General features: G+C 38.4%; 1 protein-coding gene across 1 annotated transcript in view; it reads left to right on the forward strand.

Moving 5' to 3' along the window:
* Positions 1 to 19,074, forward strand: part of BABAM2 (BRISC and BRCA1 A complex member 2) — a 393,748-nt gene that overhangs the window by 3,794 nt on the left and 370,880 nt on the right. The window lies entirely within an intron of this gene.

Consider the following 19,074-nt stretch of genomic DNA (forward strand, 5'->3'; position numbering starts at 1 on the left):
CAATGTTTGTGTCTTTTTTTTTTTTTTTGGCATGTCTGTTTGTTAATAGTGTGCCATGTGGTTGTTAGCAAGTATGTTTTTCATTCATTGACTTTATGTCTGCTGCAATCCAGCATGTACCCTAAGAGTTGGGTTTTGGGATTCTGAATCTGTTATCTCTCCTAATAAGAAAATGGGATTGGTAATCTCTCCTAATAAGAAAATTATAATAGCTAGCCAGAATGAGTCATTTTTCACAATGGGGTTGGAACAGTAGAATCTCACACCTGGAAATGTTGCATTAAAAAGCCCTGACTTTTTATTTCAAAATAAATGTAGATTTACAGAAAATTTACAAAATTCTACAGAAAATTAATATTGCTATAATGCTGTTGCTTGTTCTACAAGCCTTGTTTGAATTTTGCCAGTTTTCCCACTCATGCATGTCCTTTTTTTGGTCCAGGATCCAATCCAGGATCCAGACCGAGTTTAGCTGTTGCATCTTGGTCTTCTTAACCTGTTACTGTTTCTCTCTTTCTTTGTCTTTCATGATTTTGACACTTTTTTTAAAAAAAGATTTTATTTATTTGTCAGAGAGAGAGAGAGCACGCACAAGCAGGGGGAGCAGCAGGCCATGGGAGAAGCAGGGAGCCCAATGTGGGACTCAATCCCAGGACCCTGGGATCATGACCTGAGCCGAAGGCAGGTGCTAAACCAACTGAGCCACCTGGGCATCCCGATTTTGACACTTTTGAAAATAGCACTGGTTCGTTATTTTGTAAAGTGTTGCTCAGTACGGGTTCATCTACTGTTTTCCCTTTATTACAGTGAGAATTGCATTTTTTTCCCTAAGCATACTATAGAATTGATGGTGTATGGTTTTCAGCGCGTTAGGTCAGGGAGTACGTGATGTTCATGCGTCTGTGACTGGTATGTTAACTTGGACCACTCAGGTGGGATTGTGTCCACCACGTTTCTCCACTATCGCGTTAGCTCCCTCTTCCCTTTGTCATTGGTAGGTATCTTGTGGAGTGATGTCTTGAGATGGTGCAGATGTTCGCTTCCTCACTGTACTTTTGGCCACAAATTTCAGTGTCCATGGGCACGTCGTTCTGGCCTGCAGTCATTACTGTCGTGCTGATCTAAGTGATTTTCTATTTCCCTTACTCCCCCCCACACTTAATTTGAATTCTGCTGTAGAGAAGCGTTATCCCTCCTCCCGCAGTCACTTACTTATTTGCTTATTTGTTTATGTCGGTGTGAATTTTGAGGTGTTTATTTTAGTCTCTAGGTTGTCATCCAAACACTGTGTTCATTTATTTTGTTGCTCAGTTGTTCTAGCGTTGTCATTGGGAGCTCTGTTGAGTTGGCGTTTGTGTCTTTTTGACATATCCCTATCAGTTTTTGAGCACTTTCTTACTAGAAATATGTTGCATTCTTGATTCTCTTTTAGCTTTTCTTTTTAGTTTCTTTTGTCTGCTATAGTCTTGCTGTTTTTTGACTAAGCTGAAGACTTAGATATGAGGATATACACTTACTTTCTTCAGTAGTGAGATAAAGAAGACTAAGTCAGTTGGATACTTTCTTGGAAAATAGGATGCTTTTTTAAAAGATCTGGCATTGGGGCGCCTGGGTGGCTCAGATGTTTGGGCATCTGCCTTTGGCTCAGGTCATGATCCCGGGGTCCTGGGATCGAGCCCCACTTCGGGCTCCCGGCTGAGCGGGGGACCTGCTTCTCCCTCTCCCTCTGCCTGCCGCTCCTCCTGCTTGTGCTCTCTCTCTCATAAAAAATAAAAAATCTTAAAAAAAATAAATAAAAGGTCTGGCATTATCTTCAATTTAGTCAGTGGGTAGGGGGTTTCTTTTGGGGCAAAAATGTCCTAAAAGTCGATAGTGGGGATGGTTCTACAATTCTGTAAATACATGAAAGGTGACTGGACTGAACTGTGCACCTGTAGGGTTTTTGTGGGGTGTGGATTATAGCTTAGGGAAGCTGTCATCAAAAGAAGCCAAACCCATGAACCAGGGATGTTTCCTGTCCCAAATGAATAGGGCATGGAAATAGGTCTTTTTTCTTTAGTTTGTCACAAACATTTTTTTTTTTTAAGAGATGTCGAGAACATGACGGGGGACTGAGGGCCAGAGGACCGGGACTGGCTTATGTAAGATGATGTCGTCTGAACTTCTTACTCCTTGTGTCAGTATTCTGAGAGAACGTTTGGGTTCATCAGCATGAAGTCACTTTATTTCTTTTCCACAGACTCCTTCTCCAGTGCTCCCCAATTCCTGAATGTTTGGTTGAGCATTTAAATGCAAATAGTGGATCTGGTGATACATTTGAAATGAATCCACTAGACCTGGCCCGGGCTGGACTAGCTCTGTGAAAAATATTTGAAATGGCATCAGTGGCATTTAGTATTTATGGAATTTACTTTCTTTAGATTTAAAAAAGGAATGCAAATACCTCTACCTACGTTAACAAAGTTGCTGTGCATAAAATGATGTGAAAAGCCTTATTGATCTAGAGCATTAGTGATGCCTTTTATGTAGTGCTTATCTGAAAGATTCATGAAAGTTCCTCAGAATCTCATTAACAATTCTTTCTTCAATCCTTCCATCAGGCAAAGTGTGCATTCCTCAAGTTTCTATAGCAAAACAGTGGTGGGGTTTGGGAACAGAATGGCTTCTTCTTAGTGTGTCACTTATTGGCATTTCCCCTTCTTTCAGATCAGCAGCACTCATGGTTACAAGAAATGGGGTGCACATTTGTGAGTTCTGTGAACTGGAAGGGCCATACCCTATAGCGCACAGCATACACAGAACTAGTCTTGTTTCTATATATGGCTATTTGCCCTTGAAGAGATGAGGTGTGAATATCTATATTCTAGATCTGGCTCATAGGAGGAATAGATAGGTAAGAATCTATTCAAAGTAAGATATTTTTTTAAAAAATAGTAACTCATCTTTATTTCTCTAATGGCACCTAAATCTTTGTACCGTAGGTACACCTATGTATGTATGTGTGTATGTGTGTATGTATGTACGTGTGTGTGTTTCTAAGCTCCACTGCTAGACTGTCACAATCTTAAGGACAGGGTTCTTATTTATTTTTAGACCTCCTTAAGGTCTGCTATGGTACCTTTCCCATATAGTGTAGCAAGTAGGGGTTGAATGAGTGAAGAGGTAAGATGTTTTCCTAGAGAAGATGCCTGGTTTGGGGATCATAGTGGTTTGGACTTCTGGCTTGGAAACCTGTTTCTTGGTCTGGTGGATTATTGCTTAATCTTTGTTATATGTAATCCTTTAAAATTTCATTTCTTGACAAATGAATTGATACTTTTGAAATTATAGTGAAGTGTATTATAGTACGGGGTTTACTATTCTAGGTAGAGGGGCCAAATTTTAATTTTAGGGAATTATTCCATGAGGCCACTGACTGTTTATTAGCTTTTTGCTCTGTGTTAAGTTGATCACAAGCATGTGCTATTTGTAAGATGCCATATTTTGTCATTTTTAGTGATTTACTAATCTTGAAGCTGTCTACATGTTCAGTGTTCTGGAATGGTGCCTGGCAAATATAAGAGAGGAAAGCAGAGGGCTTACTGCAACCTGTGGTAGCCAAGCCTTATTATCTTTTTTCAGCATATCACAGTGACTCACCCTTACTGGCACATGGCTGTGTTTGGGGCATCTGCTATGACATCTCAGCCGCCCACAACTACCTGTTGCATTTTTTGTTCATGTTCTGAATTTCGTTACTTAATTAAAAATAGATACTCAGTGTACTTGGTTACTAAATAGAACAGTTTTCAAAGATGAGCGCTGTAAGCTTTGAAGACTGATCTCCGTTTGCTGCATCGGTCCCTTTGGCTGGCAGACTGAGGCTTTATTAGCCCTGTGCCTGGAAGGAAGCTGCTGGCCCAGGAGGCAATACTTTAATTTTGAAGATGGGCAACTTTTAACCATTTTGCATCCAGTTGTTCACTGAGCTTTTCCGTTTCACTTTTTTTTCTGTATTCTTTTGTGATCTTTTTCCTTTTCTCCCTGTGCATATCTTTATACTTTATGTATTCATTATATAAAATATATCCCTAAGCCATATATAGTATTATATTACATGTTTAAGAAGTTTATACAAATGGTGTCATCATATATATATATATATTCTTTTGCAGCTTGCTTCTTTTGCTTAGTAGGAAGTTCTTGAGATTTACTTACATTAATACTTATGGTTCAAGTTCTTTGGTTTGCGCTGCTATATCATATTCCATTGTATGACTACACCTCCAATTTTTTATTCACTCTCCCACTGATTGAATTATATGTTGTTTTAAATTTCTTTTGACAAAGAATGCCATAATGAACATTCTCTCACCTTTGTGCAAGAAAATATATATATGAGAATATTTTCTGGGGCATGGGTTTTTGAACTGGGTGTGTTTACCCATTAGTGGTTATAAAATCTATTGAGTGAGTCACTCAACATTTAAAAAATGAATGAGAATAGGATGGAAACTACCAGAATGTGTCACACATAATAAGAATAAGCACTGTCTTGTGAATTTTGCTTTCAGTTAAATAAGTATGTATGTACTGGGTTAAAACGTAAAATATGTGTGTCATGAAAAAAAATGTTTGAAAGCAAAAAAAAAAAATGTTTGAAAGCTATCCCTCTAGGGTATATTCCTAGGAATAAAATTGCTGGCTCTTAAGGTATATGCATCTTCTATTTTATTAGATATTGCCACATTATATCAATTTCCTTCCACCAGAACTGAATGAGAGTTTGCATTGTTCTGTAGCCTTCACAATACTCTGCGTTGTTGTCAGACTTAAATTTTTGCCAAGGTGATGGGTGTGAAATGGTATCTCATTATGTTTTTAATTTGTATTTCCCTGATTACTAGTGTAGTGAAGAATCTTTTCAAATCTTTATTGCCAATTTAGATTTCTTTTTTTAGGAATATCCTTTGCCCATCTTTTAAGTGGGTTGTTTGTAGTTTTGTGTAGATTTTAAATCATTCTTTACATATTTTGGAAACTAATCATTTAGCTGCATTCAGTTTGTGGCTTATATTCTTAATTTGATGCTACTGATGTCCAGAAGTTTTAATTTTAATGAAGACAAATGCATCAGTATTTTCCTTTTTAGATTTGTGCCGTGTGTGTGTGTGAGAGAGAGAGAGACAGGGAGCATTTCCAAAAATTCTGTCATACTCAAAAGTCATACATCTTCCTTTAAGAATTTTAAAGTTTTTCTTTTTTGGTCTTTGAATAGAAATTTATTTTTTTCTATAAAATAGTTGTGAGATAGGGACATAGTTTTTTTCTTCCTACAAATCGGTTGTCCCAGCATCATTTATTAAAAAGGTCATCCTTTGCCTGTGGATCTGCAATCCTACCTCTCTTATCATGTCAAGTTTACATCGTACGTGGATCTGTTTCTAGGCTTTTTGTCCTGATCTGTCAGCCTCATTGTCCTTATGCCAGTTGCACACTGTCCTAACTATTGTAACTTTATAGTATGTCGTAAATTTGGTAGGAAAATTCTCATCTATCTTGTTCTAATTCTTAAAAATTGTCTTGCTTAACCATATAATGGAGGTACTTTTTGATAACCTCATTTAAATAGTCACATTCCATTCTCTTAGGACATCCCAAAATTCAGTTAACAAAAATTCTTCTTTTTAACTCATTGAGAAAAGGAAATGAAGGGAAACTGACCTGGTGAAGGATTAATTGAGAATTAATGGTCAGGAAAGCTCTCTGAGGAAATGACATTTAAGTTGAATCATGAAAGATGAGAGTAATCCAATGTGAAGAGCTGGGGAAGTTGTTGTAAAAAGGGAATACGATGTGTAAAGGCAGGGGAAAGCTTCGCATGTTTAAGGATCTACAAGGCCACTGAGTGTTGGAATGTAGTGAGAGAGCGTGAGAGGAAAATGAGATGAAATTTTAAAGATAGTCAGGGGCCAGAATATGTAGAGCCTGGTGGGCTGTATTAGGAAACTTGGGTTTTATTCTGGGTAGAATGAGGAGTTATTGAAGGAGTTTAAGCAGAGTGACATGATCTAATTTGTATTAAAAACAAATCATTGGTTAGATAGAGGCTCGTGCAGGATAAGGTAGACCAGTTAGCTGTCCATTTGTACACTAGACCAGGTGACAGATGATGGAGTCTTAGAATATGGTGGTGGTGATGGAGATGGAAGGAGGTGAATAGATAAACTAGTTAGAAGGTAAAAACATGAGGATGTTAAATTTGGGATTTGAGAGAGAATCAAGAATGAATTCCTCCTTCTTAACTTGAGCAAGTGAGTAAGATTGGTGGAGGAACTGCTTTAATTTGGTTTGTTGTCTGCGTATGCCATGCAGTTATCATTGTAGCTTTCCTCTTGCCTCTTTCCTGTGTTGAATTTCATGTCTTTCTTGTTTTTCCCTCTTGCTTTGTTGGAGCATGCACTCTAGTAGCACCTGAGAGAGGGAAGAGGAGGTTTAGTGTTTGAGTTCCTCAAAGTCTGAAATGTGTTTATTCTGCTTTTAAACTTGATTGATAATTTGGGCAGGTATAGAAGTCCAGGTTGCAGATTATCTTCCCCTCAGATTTGAAAGGCCTTGGTCTGTCATATTGGGGACCCTCAACACACATATTGTTGTAGTTTCATGGATGCAGTATCTTCTCTGCGAGGATATTAATTATTGTTTGTTTTTAAAATTGAGGTACAATTGACTATAGTTTTAAAAAACATTTTTTTTCTACCTTGTATTATCTCTGTTTTGCTCGCTGTCTTTAGTGTTCGTGGCTTTCCTCAAACTGATGATTCTTGGTTGTCCATGTCTATTAAGGAGGGAGAATGTAAAATGTGAATTTGAAGCTTTTTGTGCATAGGTGGACTTCTCAACTACTGAGCTTCACTGTAGTGGGATCATGTAGCAACTTACCTCTTTATTAGGTGATTGCCAGATTCATTATCTGAAGATCTTTTCTTTGGGGCTATAAAAAATGGAAGTGTCTATATGGATGCATACATTCCTGTGTGTCAGCAAAATTCTAACTATTGGGCCAGAGTGTGTAAATTTTAAGGTTTCTGATGTATTTGGTGTATTCTTCTCAGCTCTGGTCTGCTTGAGAGAGACTGGCCCAAACAGCCAGCTGCCCCAGCTGCCCCAGCTCTGTTCGGCCCCACAACCAACCTATCAGCTGAATGCAGCTGCACGCGTGAGCCAATGAGAGGCCAGCAGAACTGACCAGAATGATGAGTAATAACAAATTGTTTTCTTAAGCCACTAATGTCGGGGTAGTTGGTTATGCAGCAATAGATAATTGATAAGGTAACATATATTCATGTTACCTGTATATTTTGAAAACTGTCCACATTAGTACAGTAGAACTGCTGCCTCCTTTTTAATGCTTGCATAATATTCCAGTATAAGAACACACTATAATTTAATCAGTTCTCATTGAGAGATGTTCATTTGTGTCTGTCTGTTGTTATAACATGAGGTTGTAAAGAATCTCCTTTTACATTTGTCTTTCATATGCCAAAATGTTTACTTTTTATGTTGTCATCAGATCGATTTCCCTCATGGATTCTTTTAACATTTTGCAAAATTAATGCCTTTTCCACTGAGATACCTGTTTTCTTCTGAGACACCTATGCTTTCTTCTGTAGTTCTATTGTTCCTTGAAATTAATCTGGAATTTATTTTGGTGTATGATATGATGTAGGAATGGGATATTATTATTCTAAGTAATCATCTGGTTGTCCTAGCACTATTTATAAAATAAATCCTTATTCACTATTTTGAAATGCCATCTTACATGCTAAATTCTCATATTTATTTCTGACTTTATTTTCAATGATCTGTATTTGCTTTGGGCAATTATACAGCTTTTCAATTATTATAGCTTTATAGTATGTTTGGATACTCATAATCTTACCTGCTGGGAGTTTGATTGGCATTGGATAAAACCTTTTTTGTTTGGAGAAGATGGACCTCTTTTACAACAGGGGTTAGCAAATTTTCTGTGGGATCAGATAGTGTTTTAGGCATGTGAGTCTCGTGGTCTATATCGCAACTGTTCAGCTCTTGTAGCATGGAATCTGTGACAATACACAAAGGAGTAAGTGTGGCTGTGTTCCAATGAAACTTGATTTACAAAAAGAAGCAAGTGGCCCTTGGATTGTAGTTTTACGATATTGAGTATACTTGCTTTATAATATTGATACCTCTTCAGGAGTATGGTCATTCTGTCCTCTTTATGCCCACTTTTATGTCTGTAAATAAAGGTTTGTGTTTTCTTCATTTTGTTCCTGCACATTGACTGTTCACTTTCTTCCTAGGTGGCTTATTCTTTGGCTGCTTTCATCTAGAAATTTTTAGTGGTTTACTGGCAAAGATGAGAGCTAGTATAAAAGGTAGATTGAAGTAGAAGGAGAAGATGTATTAGAAAATTTAATAAATCAATAATCTCTTATCCAAATCCCTAAGAATATTTAAGAAGAGTTCAAAGAAAGTTCAAAGAAAGGAAAAATAGAACCAGAAGAGCTAACACAGTGCTGGAGGAAGGGACTGGGGTGGCACAAGCCAGAAGTCAGATTGGACAAAGGGTGGAACCCAGTGAGCCATCTTTAGAGGTGTGGGATGGCAGCATAATATAGTGATAAGCATGTAGGTTTTTTAGTCAATGAGGTCTGAGTTTGAATCCTGATTTTGCCACTTTATTAAGTGGCATTATTAATGACCTTTGGCAAGTTACATACCTTTTCTGTGCCTCAGTTTTCTCTTAATTTGGGGTGACATTAATAATTGTCTTATTGAGTCGTTATGGGGATGAAATGATGTAACTCAATATAAAGCACTTAGAATATTTGGTCACAGTGCTCAATAAATGGTAGCTATTTTTATCTACAATAATAACAGCGCTATTGTTATATTAAATGTTATATGTATTACACATGTTATATATATATTATTATTTTATTGTATTGTTGTTAGGCAGCTGGTAGAATCATTTTGGCATTTCAGAATCAGGGACTCTGTAAAGAGTGAGTGTCCCTGCAGGCAGTATAAAGGAGCTGTCTAAATAAGACTCAGGCAAGCAGAGCAATATAAGAGGTCACACATGTGTAACAAAAGTCAGAAATCATGGAGCAGAAAAGGACAGGAGAGCCAGAGACTTGTTTCTAGAGTAACTTTCTATCCTTGTTCATTGCTTTTTGGAGGCAGAAAAAAATATCAGTGTGGCTAATTAGGCGATGCAGGTGGGTCTACTTTGAAATATTTGGTTAGGTTGAAGAATGAATGGGCTTGGAGATGGCAACTTCTTTTTTTTTAACAGACAGAACCTGTTTTCAATAGTTATTAAAGTTTGAACTTTGGCTTTCTTGAGCAGAGACATGCAACAGTTCTCAACAGAGGGTTGAAGAAGCTGCCTGCCCGTAAGATGGGGACTAAAGTGGGGAGCTCTGTTGGCGGGTGGAGAGCTAGTGCGGGCAGGGGATGGGTGGGGTTGTGAGTGTTAAGGCCAGAATTTTGGCTAGGGCTCAGGGTGCTAGGGCAACAGGGCTAGGGCTAGGCACCAGGGCATCTAGAAACACAGTGAACAGTGTGCAGTGTTGGTATTTTGAGCACTATTACCTTGTCCAGGTTATGCTCCAGGAATTACTTCTTGTTTTTTTTTTTTTTTAACTCAGAGAAATACAAGTTGTCCTGCTCTTCCTGCTTCAGCCCATAGTCTTCTTCTCTTTGATCTTTAGCTTGGGTAGCTGCCTGTCCAGCCGCCTTCCCATTATAATAGTATAATACAGTAATGTAAATAATGTTAATTAAACAGTTAATGGGTCTCTTAACATTTCAGAGGGCTTGCACTTATTTTGTATTTAGGGTTTTTTGGGGAAAAAGTCAAAGGGATGGTATTGGCCTTGGCCCAGTAAACTTTGAAAATCATTGACCTTAGGAACTTGTGCTAGGATTCCACAGTCTTCCCACAGAGATGGTGAATGCTGGGAGAACTCTGGCTCTGGGGCCTTAGATGGTTATGAATCTGGTGCTTCTCATGCCCTGCAGTGACTTCCTTTGGAATGGAAGAGGCGAAGGGAAGTAGCCAGTCTAATGTGTAAAGGAAAGGTGGTAGAAGATTCATTTAATCTATTCCTAGCTCTACTTTGTACTATTCAAGGGAACAAAAAATTACTCTTATTGTTATCTTCTGTGTCCTCTATTCTGTGCAATTTTAAGGTGGTATTTTTTGATGGTTTCTGTTTCATTAAAATGACAAATTTGCAGAGTTCTTTAAGATTAGAAGATGAGTGGGGCTCTTTTAGTTTGTGTGAATAGGCACATGTTAATAAGTTTATCTCAAGACTGCAAATTAACTAGTCCTGTGCTCTCACTTACGTGTTAAAGGATCCTTATGCCCATGTAGACAGCCCTCTTTTCAACTTCCATGGTGCTTGAATAATCTTGCTTTCTGGTGCCATATTCTTCAGAAATAATTTTGTAACTTTCCTTTCAGGGCCACTTTTCCTGAGTAATGTGGTTATCTTTCTAATGGCATGTGATGAAAGTTGTTTTTCCTGTTGACCTTGTTTCTCTTGACTTTTTGAAAAATGTATCCTTTTTGTTTTCTGAAACAGTTTTCATCTCAACCTTTGCTCTTGCCAATTTATTGATAAGAGCTCTTGAGTCAAGTGGAAGTTTTGGAGAATGTTTTGAAGTTCTACTGTGAAGTGGGTACAATGCCCTCACGATGATCGTTTTTTCCATCTATGGACTCCTTAGACTTTTTTTAATCTAAAAAACATCATGTTTAAAATTTTGTGGTTCAGTAAATTATTAACATGCAGATTCAGTTTGGGGCTTAGCACGTACTTTCCTTGTAGTGTGGTAAAACACACATACTATTTACCATTTGCACCGTTTTTGAGTGTCCAGTTCAGTGGCACTGAGTTCAGTGGCACTGAGTTCATGCACATTGTTGTGCAGCCATTACCACCATTCATCTCTAGAACCTTTTTAATCTTGCAAAACGGAAACTCTGTGCCCATTAAATAATAACTCCCAATTCCTCCCTTCACCCACCCCTGGAAATCACTATTTTATTTCCTGTCTATGAATCTGACTACTTTAGGTACCTCGTATAAGTGGAATTATGCAGTATTTGTTCCTTTATGACTGGCTTATTTCACTTAGCATGATGTCTCCAAGGTTTTTCCATGTCATAGCATATGTCAACATTTCCTTCCTTTTTAAGCTTAGCTCAATAATATTCCATTGTATGTATAGACCACATTTTGTTTATCCATTTACCCGTTGATGCACACTTGGGTTGCTTGCACCGTTTGACTATTGTGAATAATGCTGCTATAAACATAGGCATCCAGATATCTGTTGGAGCCCCTGTTTTCAGTTCTTTGGGGGATATACCCAGAAGGGGAATTGCTGGATCATATGGTAATTCTCTAATTTAGTTTTTTGAGGAATCACCATATCATTTTCCTCAGGGGCTACATCATTTTATATTGCCACCAGCAATGCACAAGGGTTCCAGATTTTCCACATCCTCACCAACATTTGTTGGTTTTTTAAACGGTTTCCTTGCTTTTAAATTAAAAAAAAAAAAAACTGTAGTCATCCTAGTGGGTGTGAAGTGGTGTATCATTGTGGTTTTGCATTTTCCTAATGACCAGTGGCATTGAGCATCTCTTCAAGTGCTTAGTGGCCATTTCCATGTCTGCTTTGGAGAAATAGCTGTTCAAGTCCTTTGCCCATTTTTTAATTGTGTTGTTGTTGGTAGTGAGTTGTAGGAGTTCTTTATATGTTCTAGATAACCAATTCCTTGTCAGATATATAATTTGAAAATATCTTATCCCTTTCCATGGGTTGCCTTTTTATTCTGTTGATGATATCTTTTGATGCACAATGTTTTTACTTTTGAGAAAGTCCAGCTTACTAATTTTGCTTCTGTTGCCTGTCCCTTTGGTGTCATATACAAGAAATTATTGCCAAATCCAGTGTCTTAAAGCTTTTCCCCTATGTTTTCTTCTAAAAGCTTTATCATTTTCGCTCTTACGGTTAGGTCTTGGATTCATTTTGAATTTTTAATTCAAAGTTTTTGTGTATGGTTTGGGGGTCCAAGTTCCTTTTTTTTTTTTTTTTGCATGTGAATATTCAGTTTTCACAACACTATTTGTTGAAAAGACAGTCTTTCCCTCTATTAAATGGTTTTGGCACTGTTGAAATTATTTGACCATATATTTGAGGGTCCATTTGTAGGCTATTTCTCATATAGTTGGTCTGTATGTCTGTCTTTATGCCAGTACTGCAGTCTTTTGTTTATAGTAGCTTTTTAGTTAAGTTTTGAAATTGGGAAATGTGAGACCTTCAACGTCGTTCTTCTTTTGCCAGATCGTTTTGGCTATTCAGGATCCCTTGAGCTTCCATATGAATTTTAGGATGGCTTTTTCTATTTCTGCAAAGATTGTTGTTGAGATTTTGATGGGAATTGCTTTGAATCCTTAGATTGCTTTGGGTGGTATTAACATTTGAACAGTATTAAGTCATCAGTGAACACAGGATGTCTTCCCATTTACCTGTTTCTTTAATTTCTTTCAGCAATGTTCTGTAGTTTTTTTTTTTTTTAAGATTTTATTTATTTATTCATGAGAAACAGAGAGGCAGGCAGAGGGAGGGGGAGAAGCAGGTTTCCACGGAACAGGGAGCCCGATGCAGGACTCAGTCTCAGGACCCCGCGATCATGACCTGAGCCCAAGGCAGACGCTTAACGACTGAGCCACCCAGGCACCCTGTAGTTTTGAGTACAGTAGTCCCTCTTTTTCTGTGGTTTTGCTTTCCATGGTTTCAGTTACCCATGATCAACGATGGTCCAGAAGCCGGTGGTCCTCCTCCTGACACGTCAGAAAGTCAGTAGCTGGGGCACCTGGGTGGCTCAGTTGGTTAAGTGTCCGCCTTTGGCTCAGGTCATGATCCGAGGGTCCTGGGATCGAGCCCTGCATTGGGCTGCTTGCTCAGTGGGAAGCCTGCTTCTCCTTCTCCCTCTGCCTGCCGCTCCCCCGGCTTGTGCACTCTCTCTCTCTCTCTCTCTGACAAATAAATAAATAAATAAATCTTAAAAAAAAAAGATGAGTAGTAGCCTAATGCTACATCACGATGCCTACCTCGTTCCCTTCACTGCATCTCATCACGCAGGCATTTTATCATCTCATACCTCCACAAGAAGTATGAGTACAGTATAGTCAGATCTTTTGAGAGAGAGGCCACATTCACATAACTTTTATTACAGTATACTGTTACAATTGTTCCATTTTCTCATTAGTTTTTGTTATTAATCTCTTACAGTGGTTACTTTATAAATTAAATTTTATCATTGGTATATAAGGAAAAAACAATATACATAGGGTTTGGTACTATCTGCGGTTTCAGGCACCTGCTGGGGGTCTTGGAATGTATTTCCTGTGGATAAGTGGGGTCTGTATCCAACCCTAGCCCCCTTGGTTAAGTTTATTCCTAAGTATTTTATTCTTTTTAAAACTATTGTAAATGGGATGTTTTTATGATTTTCTTTCCAGATTGTTCATTGTTAGTGTATATAGAAAGGCAACTGACTCTTCCATGATCATGTATCCTGCAACTTTGCTGAATTTGTTTATTAGTTTTGATTGTGTGTGTGTGTGTGTGTGTGTGTGTGTGTGTGTGGACTCTTCAGGGTTTTCTACGTGTAGATCATGTCCTCTGCAAATAGATATTTTTTCTCCTTCCTTTTGGATGCCTTTTATTTCATTTTCTTTTTTTTTTTAAGATTTTTATTTATTTATTTGTCAGAGAGAGAGAGAGCACAAGCAGGGGGAGCAGTAGAGGGAGAGGGAAAAACAGACTCCTCACTGAGCAAGGAGCCTGATGTGGGGCTCGATCCCAGGACTCCGGGATCATGACCTGAGCCAAAGGCAGACACTTAATGACTGAGCCACCCAGGCGTCCCATTTTATTTCATTTTCTTGACTGCTTGCTCTGGTTAGGAGTCCCAGTACTATCCTGGGTAGAAGTGGTGAAAGCAGGCATCCTCGTCTTATTCCTGACCTTAGAGAAAAGGCTAGCAATCTTTCACATTTGAGGGTATTTTTTTTTTTTTTCCAATTCATGCTTTGATTTAAGCCTTTGGCTAAGGAGGCAAACTCATTAAGTACAGTGAGAAAAGTTAAAATAATACTGAAATGGTGAACTTATTTTTGAACTGTAAATTCTTATGAAAATAGCTTCTGTAAAGGAGTCTGCCCCCAGATTTAAGCCAGAATAAATGGGTGGAGCAGCCTCATGGTTTTAGAAACAGCTGAGGGGCTTTAAACTCAAAGAGGCTTTTTTCCCTTTTCAGTCTGTGTAAGAACATAGATTTGCATTCGCACCGTATTTTCACTCTTATACTGTAAATGTATCTGAATATATACTGGTTGAGGGGATAGCGGTTGGGAAGAACAGAGGGAACCAACATCTGTAGATGGTTTGGGCTCTTGCTAGTGGCTTTAGTGGGCTTCTGCCTATAAAATAATCACAATAATGGTAGCAGGAATAGCTGCTGCACCAGATCCTGTGCTTGCCATATTAGGTCTATTACCTCCTGAAACCTCACATTGTGGTATGAGGTATAGATTTTAGCATCCTCATGTTACAGGCGAGGAATCAGTCCTGAGAGGTCAAGGTGAGCATCCCAAGCTATTATGTGGCCATGCCAGGGTTTGAAACCGAGTCTCTGATTATATAGCCCTGCAGCTTTCCCCTACATTTGTTGTCTTTGTTTTGTTTGATTTTAATTCTGTAACCGTATCTTAAGCTCCTTTAAATATGGACCTTGACTCATTGTGGTCAGCACCAAGAAACTGCTGGTCATATAATAAATTTTTTTAAAGATTTATTTATTTATTTGAGAGAGAGAGAATGAGAGAGAGAGAGTACATGAGAGGGGGTAGGGTTAGAGGGAGAAGCAGGCTCCTCGCTGAGCAGGGAGCCCAATGCGGGACTCGATCCCGGGACTCCAGGATCATGATCTGAGCCGGAGGCAGTCGCTTAACCAACTGAGCCACCCAGGCGCCCCTGGTCATATAATAAATTAAGGTACAGTCCTTCATATACATTTCTTTGGTTGGTTAATTTGATCTCTGAGATTCTGATTATCACTTCTCTGGCCAGCCCCTCTCTTAGCACTGTCTCTTTGTGCTTGATTTTTTTTTTTTAAAGGTGAGAGAGGGCTATACTGAATTTGAGCCAGGCCTTGGTATCATTAATACCCCTTTAGAAGGAAAGGAGAGCCATTAATTGATAGACCTGCTTCTACCCAGAGTAGAAGCCTTTTAATTGAGAATTAGTGACCCATAAAATATTATTCATTGTTCCTATTACTATATTAGTGCATAGATCATGCTGACATTGGTTAATTCAAGAGACTCTTTATTAAGCAGTAAGGACAATAATAAGAGCTATTATCATTCATAATGCTATTATTGTAATATAAGTGATTTGAGAGATATTATCATGCTTAATCCTTATAATAATCCCCTTAAGGCAGATGAGGTAGCTGAGACTCAAGTAAGTTAAGTAACTTGTTCAGGGTTGCCTCGCTAGACCATTCCATCAAAAGTGGGCCTCCCATGTTCTTCTCCATCCCAGGCTCTGTCCTCTTGCCAATCTCAAGCTTTTATTTATATATGTGTGTATATATTTATCTGTTTTTTCAAAGAGGTCAGGGTCCTCATCTGGCGTCACGGCTGTATCCTCCGTGTTTCACACAGAACCTGGTACATAGGAGAAGCACGGTCAGCATGAAGTTGGGAAACTGAAAGTAGTTTCCATGGTTCCAAGTTCAGGGCTGTATCGCAGTTGTCTTTTGGGCTAGAAAAAGTACTTAGAGGGCCCCGGGGAAGCCAAGAAGTGCTTAGTTGTTGTTCCTCCCTTCCCCAGGACAGTTTAAACTCATTGATGAAAAAAAAAACCTTTTTATTGAGGTACGGTATACATTTAGAAAAGTGCTCCTAAGCGTATGTATGTTACCCAGAGAATTTCCAGAAACAACACATTTGTGTAATTGGGTCTTAAAAAAATGGAAGATTACCAGCACCTCCCACATCTTCTGGTGCTCTCTTCCGCCCATCACACATGCACAGAATAACTACCATCCTGCCTTTGAAGAGCAGAGGTTGTGTTTGCCTTCTTAAAATAACTTAATATAAGTGGAATTTGTGTCCTACAAAATGGCGTTTTGTGTCTGGCCTCTTTTGTTTGGCATCATGTTTGTGAGATTCTGTATTGTTGCGGGTCTGTTCTTTCTCCTGGCTGAGGAAGGAGTGTTCCATTATGTGAACAGACCAGTTTCTCGGTTCTGCTGCTGAAGGATGTTTAGGTAGTTCCGAGTTTTTGTCTCTTATGAGCAGTGCTGCTGTAAATATTCTACTACTTGTCTTATGAGTGAATGTATGTATACATATCTGAACCCTCTGGATTTTAAACTGAGTAGGATAAATAAATATTGAAAAATTATTTCAGTTCCATATTGTAATTAAGTAAGGGAGAAGGCTAGGGAGGAAAGAGAGAAGAGGGTAGACGAATAGAGGGGTGGCAGAAGGGCAGTGTGAGGGGGAGATAAAATCATGGACGAGGAAGAGAATATGAAGAAAGGGTGAAGAGAAGCAGAGGCCACGTGTACAGCCGTTGAAAAGGGCTCCTAAGTGCAATGTCCTGAAAACCCTGCCCTGTTCCAATCTTGAGGATGGGTTTCGAGGTATTACCACTTCCTGAAATGCACCTCTCTGTACGCCCCATCTGTACTGCTCAGAGGCTCTTTGGCCTCCAGTCTACCCATTTACCTCCGTCTGTGTGATGGATTCAGATCTCCAAGCGGACAATGTCTGTCGTATATATTTTTTTCTATGAAGAAATGAGCAGTAAATGAATTTAGCTTTTGTGAATAGTATAAAATTCTTTTTTTCATAGGTCGTCTTTGCCCTCAGTAGATCTGTGAGGAATGTTTTTATAACCTCCCCTTACAACTTTTTTTAAACACATGAGGACAACACAAGTCTCAGAGAGGTTGAGCATCTCAGTCAGGGTTGCTTAGCTTGATCAGTGGTGGAGGGCAGGACTAGATCTCAGGACTAATCCCAGGTCTTCTTTACCAAGTGGTCTGTATTTTTTCAAGAAGCATTGGTCATCATGTGATTAAGGAACAGATGCCTTGGAGTGTGTACGCAGGTATGAGGGTTACCTAGTCCTACTGCTCATTTTCTGGGTCTGCCTAAAGACCAGGAACAAATTAGGCCTCGAATCCGGGTTCCATTTGATATTTACCCCTCCATATGCTATTCTGTGTTGATTTTTTTTTCTCCCAAATCTTTTTAAAGAAAGTATACTATATTTTACCAATCCTGTTCTTCTCTCATAGCTCCTCTATGGTGAATTAAATGTTTGAGTTAAATTTTTTTTAATTATTATTTTTTTAAAGTAGGCTCCTCACCCAACGTGGGGCTTGAACTCATGACCCTGAGATCAAGAATCTCACGCTCTACTGATTGAATCAGCCAGGCACACCCTAAAAATTTTTTAAATACAAGGTCCTGTATACTGACACTGGGCCTTCTTAACTGGAAGAAAAAAAAAAAAACGCATTGGCCAGGAAAAGATAGGAATCACTTGTTAATATAGTATAGTAGAGTATGGAATCGGTTTTCTACCTATCTGTATTTATCTGTATTTATGAAATATCTTTAGAGATGAACATGAAAAAACTCCCCAATTACTGGTTAGAATTCAGATAGAAATTGGTTAAGTGACTGAGACTAAAACTTAAACATCAGGAATAGTTCAGTTTTAGCACTCCTTCAGAAAAGATAGCTATCTAAAATAGCAGTATTTTCTATGCTATAGATGGGCTAGATCCCAGATCATTTGACAAGAGTTTGTAGAGGCCTGCAAATTAAAGATTGAAGGGAGGGAATACAATTTCATAGTTGGTACTAGGACAGAAATTCAACACATGTAGTTATTTTATGGTCTGTCACTGATTAACTCTTTGACCTAAATTATCAGCCTCTTCCCCCCCCCCCACATCATTTAAGTCATTGAAGAGTTGAAAGCTTGGTTGATGTTGCAAATCTTAACTAAAAGCATGCAATTATTGGCACTGTGGGATAATTTCTTACAGCACATCACTGTGTGTTTAACTTTTCCTAAGAGTATTAGTCATCATATTTTTATGGAATAAAAATATCTTTAGGAATTGTTTGTTGGCAGGTTTTTCTAAATATATTTATTAAATCCATCTTTATACATGTTTATGTAAGAAATAAAAGAATGTGTAAGTCAAAAGAGGATTCTGGGGGCCAAAATAGTTCAAATGGAGAATTGCAGGTACAGGTGTGTTGGCAGAATTGCCAATATAAGCAATCTTTAAGCCTGAGTGGGGGCCTGGCATTTAAAACTGCTATGCTATCTCTAGACTCTCAGAAATGAGGACTGACTGCTACGGATTGTGCCACCTGTCATGTTGCAAGATCGGGTGACCCTCCAGGCTAGATCCTCAAATTAGTTAATATCTTCTTATAAGGAAGGAGTCCAAGAATATGTTGGATCTACATCTGGATGCAGATGAAGTAGTGTTGCAAAGTCTGAGCAGTCAGATAACCTGTGATACGTTGTAAGCAGTGAACTGTGTTGCTATTACTGACAATTTAGCAGAGATATCAAAAGAACACTTGAATAAATTAGTAGGGTTTGTTATTGTGTTGGGGAAACCAAGGTGAATAAGGAGATTGGGGGACATCAAAGTAAAGCAGTTTATCTTCCTATCCAAGGACCTTTAGCGTTTAAAGGAACTTTTGAGAAATTTTCTCTGTCTTTGGTGAAAAATACGTGTTTTAAAATTTTTCCAATCTGTTATCAACTGATAGTTTTGTGAAATATAATAGAAATGAATTACTAGAAAAATGAAATAAAAAAGACATGAGATACAAGGCTGGGTTTTTTAGTATTTGATTCATCTGACTTAAAACTAGTCTTACATAATGCTATGAAAGTTTCTTACTCTCATTT

This window comes from Eumetopias jubatus, unplaced genomic scaffold, assembly GCF_037043125.1.
Source record: "Eumetopias jubatus isolate StellerSeaLion01/CBP00866 unplaced genomic scaffold, mEumJub1_p1.0 scaffold_9, whole genome shotgun sequence".
NCBI lineage: Eukaryota > Metazoa > Chordata > Mammalia > Carnivora > Otariidae > Eumetopias > Eumetopias jubatus.